Genomic DNA, 9637 nt, shown 5'->3' with positions numbered 1-9637 from the left:
CCAGATAGTTTACTTATAAAATAGAACAACCTCTTTTTTTTTCACTTGGGTGCAGCTTTTTAATTTGTGTAATCCTCATCACTCCAACGCTGATGATTTTGTTTAAGAGGGCCCACTGTGTTGATGGCTGTCTTGTAGACAGTATCAAAGGGATTTCCCTATTTAATGTTTACACTGATGGTTACAGATGGGGTTCCCTGCTTCAATGAGGCTGTTGGGAATTTTATTCAAATGGCTCCATTCAGGCATACTTATTATCTAATTGAAGGATCAAGGGAAACTTAGCCCAGAGGAAAGAAGACAGAGGGAGCATGAGAGCTGCTATCAAGTATTTTAAAGCCTGTCATCTGGAAAAAGGATTGAATATGAGGTAGGGAAACCAGATTGAGTATAAGTTGCATTCATCTTAGGATTCAGGGTTGCCCTGAATGGCTTAGAGGACTTTATTAGGCATGGTCGGTGGGGAGGGGGGGGCGGGGTGGAGGGGAAGAGTACTCTCCAGTGTCCATTTATAAGAGTATAGTCATGGTTTTCACCCCTCTCTGCCCTTGGTTTGGAGTACACCAGTGTCGTGAGTCTGGCCCTAAGGTCCTAGGCTTTCTTACCATCTGACAGGTGAAGCAGTAGCTCTGATGTGTGCCTCCCTTCTTCCATTAGGTGTCCAAGAGTGTAGCTGTGGACCAGCATATTCTCCAGGGCCAAAAGATGATTATGGGGCATGCTGGAAGCAGTGACCAGAGAATCACTGTGAGAGGCAGTTGCTTTTTCTAAACTAGAATGCAGGGATGGGTCCTTTAGGCTGGCCTCACTGCTGGGGTCACTGCAGCAGCATCTTGTTCATGGTAGTCCTTCCCATTGTTCATGGCCTGGACATCTCTCCTACCCTAGAGGGATCCCAGAACTGGGCTCAGGTCGTCTTCTGCCTCTCAGACCCAGAGCACCACCCTCTTTGCTTTTTCCTGTCTTCCTCCCTGGCTACCACCATGCCACTCCTGATCAAGCCTTACTCATAATCAGTGCTCATCCTATTTCTTTTCTCTAACAATTGATCTACTTATCAGAAAAAGTATAGACATTAGAAACCACACAAAGACTTATTTATTCTCTCCTTATTGGGAGGATATCTTATGTGTTTCTCTATAGTTATAAGGAATTTCTAAAGCTTCATTACCAAGCAGGGGGAAAAAGTACAAGTTAAGCCTTCATCTGGAACCCCTGGCTTCCACTGCATGAGTTTAGATGCTTTGGGGAAAGAACTCATTCCCAGAGAAGTTAATTGAGTTCTTGATAATATCTTAAGGGCAGGAGGATATGGCTGGGGAGAGTTACATGGAAGGCTTAGCAAAAAACTTCTAAGGTCTGTAATTTAATGAATTAACTCAGATTCTGTCCCACAGATTACAGACTCATACTTTTCAGAAATCCAGTGAGTATCTTTATGATCATGACTTTAAATTCTCTATCAGGCATATTATTTACATCCTTTTCACTTAGGTCTCTTGCTGTGGTTTGGTCCTGTTCTTTCATTTGGGACATATTTCTCTGTCTTCTCATTTAGTCTGTGTCTGTTTCTCTGTGTTAGGAAAGTCAGCTACTTCTCTTGCTCTTAATGAAAGTAGCCTTATGAAGAAGAGGTCCTGTAGTGCCCTGCAGTGCAGTGTCCCCTGTTCCCCAGGGCCTGGCATTCTGGAAGTATCTCCTATGTGTATTGCATGTGCTTTGCTGTTGAGTCCTGGCCTCTTTTTCCTTCAGTCCAATTGTCCTCAGAGACAGTGTTTGGTCCCCAGAAGGGGTGGGGTGTGTTTTAACAAAGTGTGCAGTTGTCTGCTTATGAAGTGAGACTTGCCCCTGCTGCCATGGTAACTGAGGTCCCACAAAATGAGTGGGTTGGGAGATGTGGTGTTGGCAGGGTTTGTGCCAGTCTTCTGGAGGAGGGGGCCCGCAGATGGGACTAAGGTGAGTGTGACTGGGAAGGGCGGATCCATTTAAGGGGGGTATGGAGGGGGATGCTTTATGTAAGCAAGTTAAGTAGCAAGTGTCAGTGCTGGTTTCTACAGGTGGCCATTGTTTATACTGGGGGCTGGTGAGGGAAATGGAGCCTGCTAACTCCTTTGTTCCTGGAGGGGTCTCCCCATGATCCCTGTCTCTCCTGGCTATGCTCTGAGGTAAGCAAATCACTCTCCCTACCATCTGCCCCCCTCCCCACAATGTTTCGAAACTGCTGGTTCTACGCTATATCTACAAGGGCTGTTTATCATGCTGTCTCTTTAGGGATGGAAATTCTGGGGGCGCCTATGTGGCTCAGTCATTGGGCGTCTGCCTTCGGCTCAGGTCATGATCCCGGGGTCCTGGGATCGAGCCCTGCATCAGGCTCCCTGCTCGGCGGGAAGCCTGCTTCTCCCTCTCCCACTCCCTCTGCTTGTGTTCCCTCTCTCACTGTGTCTCTCTCTGTCAAATAAATAAATAAAATCTTTTTTTTTTTAAAAAAAGGATGGAAACTCTGCTTCTTAATGCCCTCCAGGCTCTACCAGAGCTGAACCCACTGATTTTTAAAATTCCAGGCTTTGTCTTGCTGGTTGTAAGAACTCATGAAATTCAGCCCCTCTTGCTTTCAAAGGCAAATATCATGGGGATTTATTCTCCTTGGTTCGTGGGCTCCTTGGTATGAAAGTCTGTTTCTCACCCTTCTCTGCACCACTGGCTCCCTCCCCACCACAGACAGCCACAGTTCTTTTCCCTCTAAAACGGCATATTCCCCTTTCCTACCTTCTTCAGTGTGGCCTCTTCTCTACCTTTAGTTGTGGAGTTTGTTCTACCCATCTTTGGATCATTTTCTGTGTTGTTTATGCTGATGTGAGTGTTATCTTGTTGTATCCATGGGCCAGGGCAAACTTAGTGTTCTCCTACTCTGCCATCTTCCCAGTGGGCCAGTGTCCACTTAATACATTTTCTCATTAACCACCATACTTGAGAAATGATACTGAAAGAGCACTCATTCAATTCTAACAACACCTTTTTGAGGGGTATATTACCTTAATTTTATGAAGGAGAAAATCGGACTTAGAAAGAATTGCATACGTGTTAGGATGAGCTAGAAGATGATGGAGTCTGGACTGACATTCTGATTTCCTTGAATCCCAGAACCTATTCTCTTTCCTCTGTACCGTAATCTGCAACCAAGAGAAGGCAGGGTCCTCTGGGAATGAGATACAAGTTGAGTGTTTGGGAGGCATAAAGGCAGGAAAAAGATACTGAGATTGAGATTGAAATTGAAATTGTCAAATTCACAACGTTCAAGGGTCAGCCTTATGAGGGCCATGAACAGCTATACTCTACAGTGGAAGAACCTGGTTTACATTACATGGAAGTGGTAAATAGGAAATTAGTATGCTTTTCTGTTTCTCCTATGCAATAAGAGCTGCCTCTAACATTTCCTATATGTGCCAGCTATGCAGTCCTTCATAGAATCTCTTTTAGTAAGTGACTGAGTTATTTACCTTTTTTGTCATATCTCCTCTACATTGTCTGTGTTTCTTGCCTTTATTTATTTATTTATTTTTTATTTTATTTTTTAAAGATTTTTATTTATTTATTTGAGAGAGAGAGAATGAGAGAGAGCACATGAGAGGGGGGAGGGTCAGAGGGAGAAGCAGACTCCCCGCTGAGCAGGGAGCCCGCTGCGGGACTCGATCCCGGGACTCCAGGATCATGACCTGAGCCGAAGGCAGTCGCTTAACCAACTGAGCCACCCAGGCGCCCTGTTTCTTGCCTTTAAAAAACTTTTTTTGTTTGTACAATTTGTTTTATTTTCTACAATGATTTGGAATCCAGTCTGTGATTTAGAAGACATGTAGACTTTAGTTCAACTGCTGGTCACCTTAAAATTGTAAGCAATTTACCTGGAAAAACGGGGATTGCTGCTTTTATTTCTTTCTTCCTAACCATTGTTAATTCAAATTGGTGTTATAAACCTAGACTCTTGCTTTCTTTCCTTCCTTTTGAATTATTGCATGTAAATTATCCCTATTACTTTAAAACCTTGTGTTTGGTGATCAGTTTTGTGTGTATATCTAAAACAATTACTGGTATTTAGATGTATCACTCTAATTTTAATATCAGCTAATTGTTTCTTATAACAATTTTCTCATAGTAAATCCTTAATCTCCCATTCCCACACCATTGTTTTGCATTGGCTTAAAGTAGATTTTTTTTTCTGGAAGATATTTGAGTGGCTGCTATATTTTCTGAGTACTTTCACATATGAGGTTATCTTTTTGTTGGCTTCACACATTAATAACTTTGCCAGATATTAAATTCTAACACCATTACCTTTGAATTTATAATGGTAAAGATGCTATTACATAGTGTTCTATGATTAAGTGTTATTGAAAAAAACTGTGTTTGAGGTGCCTGGATGGTGCAGTCGGTTGAGCGTCTGGGTCATGATCTCAGGATCAAACCCTGCGATAGGCTCTGAGCTCAGTGCAGAGTCGGCTTGGGACTCTCTCTTCCTCTTCCTCCGCCTCTCCCCACCTCAAATAAATAAATAAATCTTAAAAACAAAAAGGAAAGAAAACTGTGTTAGGGGCGCCTGGGTGGTGCAGTCGGGTAAGTGTCGGACTCTTGATTTCAGCTCAGTTCATGATCTCAGGGTGGTGGGATTGAGCCCCATGTTGGGCTCTGTGCTCAGCAAGGAGTTGGCTTGAGATTCTCTCTCCCTCTCTCCCTCTGCCCCTCCCCCCACTTGTGTGCACACACTCTCTCTCTCAAATAAAGAAATCTTTAGAAAAAAAAGAAAGAAAACTGAGGTATATAGTACTCTATAATTAAATGCTGCTGAAAGAAAACTGTATGCAACTTGATTTTATTCCATTTTGGGCCATGTTACTTTTTTATTTTTATAATTTGAAAATTATACTAAGTATGATTTTATTTTATATATATATTTAAAGATTTTGGTTATTTATTTGAGAGAGAGAGAGCACGAGCAGGTGGAGGGGCAGAGGGAGAAGCAGGCTCTCTGCTGAGCAGGGAGCTGGACCCAGGGCTCGATCCCAGGACCCTGTGATCATGACCTGAGCTGAAGGCAGGTGTTTAACTGACTGAGCCACCCAGGCACCCCAGTATGATTTTATTAATTGAGTTTTCTTAGGACAGGAAGTACATGGTGAATTTTCAGACTCAGGACTTTCTTCCTTTTATAACCTTTAATTCTATTTTTATTGATGTTTAATTTATATATGGTGAAATGCAAAATTCTGTTGAACATTTGGGTTGTTTCCCGTTTGGGGCTGTTGTAAACCAAATTTCTATGAACATTTTTATACAAGTCTTTTTATGGACACACATTTTTATTTCTTTTGGAAAAATACATGGAGAATGGATAGGTATATTTTTAACAGTGTAAGAAAATGCCAAACTATTTTCTAAAACAGTTGTACCATTTTTTTTTAAAGATTTTATTTATTTATTTGAGACAGAGAGGATGAGAGACAGAGAGCATAAGAGGGAGGAGGGTCAGAGGGAGAAGCAGACGCCCCGCCGAGCAGGGAGCCCGATGCGGGACTCGATCCCGGGACTCCAGGATCATGACCTGAGCCGAAGGCAGTCGCTTAACCAACTGAGCCACCCAGGCGCCCCAGTTGTACCATTTTGTATCCTCATCAGAAATGTATGAGAATTCCATATCTTCAATGATATTTGGTGTCAGTATTTTTTATTTGTTATTCCAGTATGTAGTATATACCTACTGTTTGGTTTTATTTTGCATTTCCCTAGTGTCTAATGGTATTGAACAAAATTCTCCTTTTTGCCATTTGTATATCTTATGTGTGAGGTATCTAAGTCTTTTGCCCATTTTCATTGTACTGTTTTTCTATTTTGAATTGTAGGAATTTCTTATGTATTCTGGATATACATATCTTGTTATAAATTATTATTGTGAATATTTTCTCCCAGTCTGTGCTTTGCCTATTCAGTTACTTAGTGGGGTGTATTGAGCAGTGGTTTTACCTTTTGATAAAGACTAATTTTTCAGTTTTTTTTTTAATGGTTAATGCTTTGTAAAAATTATTGGCTTACCTCAAATATACTTTTGAAAATATTTTTCTTTATTTTCTTATAGAAGCTTTATAATTTTAGCTTATAAATTTGGGCTTGTAATCTATTCTGAATTAATTTTTTGTATGGTATGACACATAAGAATCAAGATTCATTTTCTCCATATGAGTACCCAGTTATTTCTGCTCTGTTCTTAAAAAGAATTTCCTTTCCTCCATTGAATTGATTTTTTTTGCCTCTGTCAGAGTCTTTTAAACAGTGAGTCCATTCTGGACTCTCCATTCTGTCCCAATGCATTATATGTCTAGCTTTACACCAATGCCACACTGTCTTGAATACTGTAGCTTTAAAAGGAAGTCTTGTGATCAGATAGTGTTAATCCTCCAACTTTGTTATTTTTCAACATTTTGGGGGCATTTTAGGTCCTTAGAATTTTCATATAAATATTATAAATAACATCAATCTCACAAAGAAGTAAGGTCTTTCTTCAGCAAATTTTTCCTTTATTATTTGCTTTGATTCTTTCCTTCTTTCCTTCCTTTCTTCCTCCTTTCCATCCGTCCTTCCTTCCTTCCTTCCTTCCTTCCCTATGATCATAGATTGAAGCATCTATTTCTTTCTCTCTTTCTCCTATTTTCTCTCATAGTTAAATTTTTTAGGGCTTTCATGGGAGTTCTGGCTAAATTTCTATAAGTTATCTTAGACTTTACTGATCTGATTTTCTGTTTTTAACTGCCTCTGTTGTGGATTTAATTTAGTGATAATGTTTTCATTTCTAACTAATTGTTAATCTTTGATTTGTCCCTCTTAACTCTACTGTCAAATCAGTGGTCCCTTGGATCTTGCTGATACATGGATTAGTCATTTTCTAAAGTTTATTTGATTCTGGCAGTAAATCAGTATCAGAGGCAACCAGTTTCTTTCACAAAAAAGGAGGTGTCAGGGTTGTTTTGTTTTCTCTTTTTAACCTAATATAATGCCTACAGCATGATAAGTGCCCCAAAGAGTACCTGTTGAGTCAGTGGATAAGTGTAATTTTTCTAAGTGCTTCCCTTTAATTACACTCCAAAATTTTTAGGATTCATGATTTTCAGTTTTCTTTTACTTCCAGAAGGTTGGCTATGCTTGCCAGCCTTTGTAGGAGTTGAGTGGGTTCTGTTAGAAATTGGTATGCTTCCTGTTCTTCCCAAATGTTAAATGGAGGTCCTTTGAGTCTAGATAGAAGGAAGTAGGGAAGAAGCAAACAACCAAATCAACAAAAATATAAATTACCAGTATGAGAGGCTCAAGGAGGGAGCTGATGCTGTGAGGTATTATGGCATGGAGCTAGGTTTCTGTGCCATATTATATATTAATTGTTTCCCATATTCCATGTGTGTAATTCCAGGCCTGCTTCGGTTCTACCTTTGCTACAAGCAAACCATGGAGCCTTCCAGTGTTGGCTGTGTGGTCCTGTGCTATTAGACTGCAAAGGCAGGAAAGAAGAAATCTACCATGGTCATGTTTCCTATCCTTGTTCTGGATGTATCCTTTAGTCAATAAGGGTTGGTTGAAGTATCTTCTTATTTATTGTCTAATATTTTGATTCCCATGGGAGCCTTCTACCCTTTTTTTATTTCTGGTATGGAGTAATGGAGATCTCTTCTAGTGTCTGGTGCTAAGGCAGTGTTTCCAATTTGAATATTCTATTGATAACCTTTAGTGAGATTTTGGAAGGAAAGCTAGACTTGTGTGCTCATGTAACCATTTTTCTCAGAAGTCACAGAGACTTTAAATGCCCTAGGCCAGCATGGTATCTTATTTCATAGCTTAAAATAAGGGTGCAATTTTCAACTTCTTTTGGGTCCCCAGTTATGCCAGAATGACTGAGAGAAAGGTTTCCTTTGCCTTAAACCCAAAAGTATCATTCTCCTAATGATAGGGCCCATGTTTTTAACCAAGCATTGTCCTGGGTTCATAGCTTGAAATGTACCCTATTCCATTTTCTTTTCCTTCCACGAACTATTATTTCACTTCTGAAAACACAGGTATAGATGAATCACTGACCTCTGTCACAGAGATGTGCACTTAATGACATTTGTCTGATATACTGGGAAAGGAAATGTCATCTTTTGCTAGCTTTCTCTAGTCAAGAAAGATTGAATATTAGAACATTGGAGTTCTAGCTGTTTTTCTGACTTTTTAGTTCTGTTAGTACATCTGTGCCTGAGGCAGTAGGAGCATCAACACAATAAAATAACTGTACTTTGCAAAGGAGGAAAATGTCCTGTATAGATTCCTCATAGAGAACAATAGATTGGTCACCTTCTAAATTTTTCTTAGTAGGAAAGGTCCTGATTTTATGTTGCTATACAGCTGCTCTGCCCATCAGAAGTGTTCCTGAGTGCTGTGAATTGTGTAAGACTGATGAATCACAGACCTGTACCTCTGAAACAAATAATACATGTTAAAATTTTAAAAAAAGAAGATAGTAGGAAGGGAAAAATGAAGGGGGGGGAATCGGAGGGGGAGATGAACCATGAGAGACTGTGGACTCTGAAAAACAAACTGAGGGTTCTAGAGGAGAGGGGGACGGGAGGATGGGTTAGCCCGGTGATGGGTATTAAGGAGGGCACATATTGAATGGAGCACTGGGTATTACACGCAAACAATGAATCATGGAACACTACATCAAAAACTAATGATGTAATGTATGATGACTAATATAACATAATAAAAAAAATTTAAAAATGTGAAAAAAAGAAGTGTTCCTGAGAGCAGATTAACTTTATTAATTGTTTCCAACACAACAAATTTAAACAATTAGAACTTAAGCTGGTAATTTAATCACTGACAGCTAAGGAAGATTGCATATTGTAGGGAGACCAATATATCTATTTTATGTGGCAAATGGATGGTCTTATTCACCATGATTCATTTATCTGCTGTTTTGTGTGCACATTCTTTTGTCAAATTGATGGGTGACAACAAGCTGTTCTACTAACACTGAAGAGAAATTACTGTTTTACCACAATGTTCAGTGGCAATGTTTTTGCTTTGTATATATACAATTTCATGCAGGTAAATGAAAATCAGTCAATAAATATTTATCGAACCTCCTAGCTTATGTTCAGTGCCTTGCTAGATTCAGTGAAGGATACAAAAATGCATAAAATATGGTACTTACAGGAAAGTTAGAGAAGAAATTTGGTCTATATAGCTTTATCTATTCTAACACATTTCAATAAGTTCAACTATAGGTTAGAAATCTTTTTATCTAGGTCTTTTATTTATTTTTTTTTTTCAAATTTTTATTTAGATTCTAGTTAGCTAACATATAGTGTAATATTGGTTTCAGGAGTGGAATTTAGTGATTCATCACTTATATATAACACCCAGTGCTCATCATAACAAGTGCCCTCCTTAATGCCCATCGTCCATTTAGCCCGTCCCCTGCCCACCTCCCTTCATAAACCCTCAGTTTGTTCTCTATAGTTAAAAGTCTCTTATGGTTAAAAAAAAAAAGTCTGGCTAGAGAGAAAGACTATCTGGGCTTTTATTTTTTATTTATTTATTTATTTTAAAGATTTTATTTATT

Source organism: Neomonachus schauinslandi, chromosome 5, assembly GCF_002201575.2.
Source record: "Neomonachus schauinslandi chromosome 5, ASM220157v2, whole genome shotgun sequence".
NCBI lineage: Eukaryota > Metazoa > Chordata > Mammalia > Carnivora > Phocidae > Neomonachus > Neomonachus schauinslandi.
The sequence above is the reverse complement of the archived record's forward strand: the minus strand, read 5'-3'. Positions refer to the sequence as shown.